The sequence below is a fragment of the Plecotus auritus genome (genome assembly GCF_963455305.1).
Source record: "Plecotus auritus genome assembly, chromosome: 1".
NCBI lineage: Eukaryota > Metazoa > Chordata > Mammalia > Chiroptera > Vespertilionidae > Plecotus > Plecotus auritus.
The window spans coordinates 3832227-3833568 of record NC_137770.1 but is presented as its reverse complement, the minus strand read 5'-3'; positions in this window follow the sequence as shown (position 1 = coordinate 3833568).

Below are 1342 nucleotides of genomic sequence, written 5' to 3'. Positions count from 1 at the left end.
ACCCCACATACTGCCCCGGAGCCCACCGTCCCCCATTGCCAGGTCTGCCCCCCCACCACCACCACCTCCCGTCTCTCAGCTCTCCTGTTTCATATGTTCAATCCTCATCCGAAAACATGCTTTTCATTGATGAGAGAGAGAGAGAGAGAGAGAGAGAGAGAGAGAGAGAGAGAGAGAGAGGGAGGGAGAGAAATATCGATGTGAGAGAGGAACATCAACCTGTTGCCTCCCATATTTGCCCCGACCAGGGATCGAACCCACAACCTGGGTATGTGCCCTGACCAGGAATGAACCCCATGACCCTGTGGTGTCCGGGATGACGCCCCAGCCACCTGCGCCACCCCGGCCGGGCTGTCCTATCTTGTAACACGTTTCAAGGCAAGCTGTGACCTCCGCCACCCCCCCCCCCCCCCGCCTCCGCCTCCAGCTCTTCAGCCCGGTCATTCCCTAGGGTCCGGCGTTGGCTTTGAGTCTGCTGTTTCTTTGAAAGAAAATGGGCATCGAGGGCGCGTCCTGAGCGGGCGTCCAGCACTGACCCCTGTGGGTGAGCGTGAAGCCGGAGGGAAGGCCGGGGTGCAGAGGGGCTCCGCGTGGGGATGCCAGGCCCGGGCAGGACGTGGGCTGTCTGCGTGCCCCGCCCGTGGGGTACCGGAGCCAAAGGGCAAAGTGCCCCGGGGTGAGGCTCCAGGTATGAGGCGGGGGACACCCCTCTGGGTAAACCACCCACCGTCACCCCAGGGCATCCCCCACGGCGCCCCGTGAGTCCCTGGCCCTCCCCCCGGGCCCGGCACAGGCTTGGGCCACAGGCCACCTGCCCCTGCTCAGGCTCCACACGCAGGCCGCCTGCGACACGCTCGTGTGTGGCTCCTTCCCGCGAGGACACTTCCCCGGTGCTCCCGCTCCTGCGTTAACCTGGGGGTAAAAGGTACAGCGTTTATGTGAGAGCCGTCGACATCCGGGAAGCTCTGATCCAGGCAGAAGCCCAGGGTTCGCCCACTGGGAGGCGAACGCCAGGGGTGAGGATGGGCGGGGGGGCTGCTGCCGTGCTGGAGGGGACACGGTGCCCCACCCCCGGAGCGGTGCCTCCCAGCCCAGCCCTGGCTCACACACCTCTCGCTGGCACCTCTGCGGCGTTGGCAAACAGCTGCTTGCGCTACGGGGCTGCCCTGGGCCCCGGCCACGGGCCACTTCACATCCCAGAGGCCTGAGGCTTCAGGTGAGCAGCGTGCTCCCCTGGGTGGGGCTCCGGCCTCGCTGGTCTGATGTCTGTTCGTACTGACGTCGGAGAGGAAGGGAGAGGGTGGGGCAGGGACATCGACGGTGAGGGTCGTGGGTTAGCTGC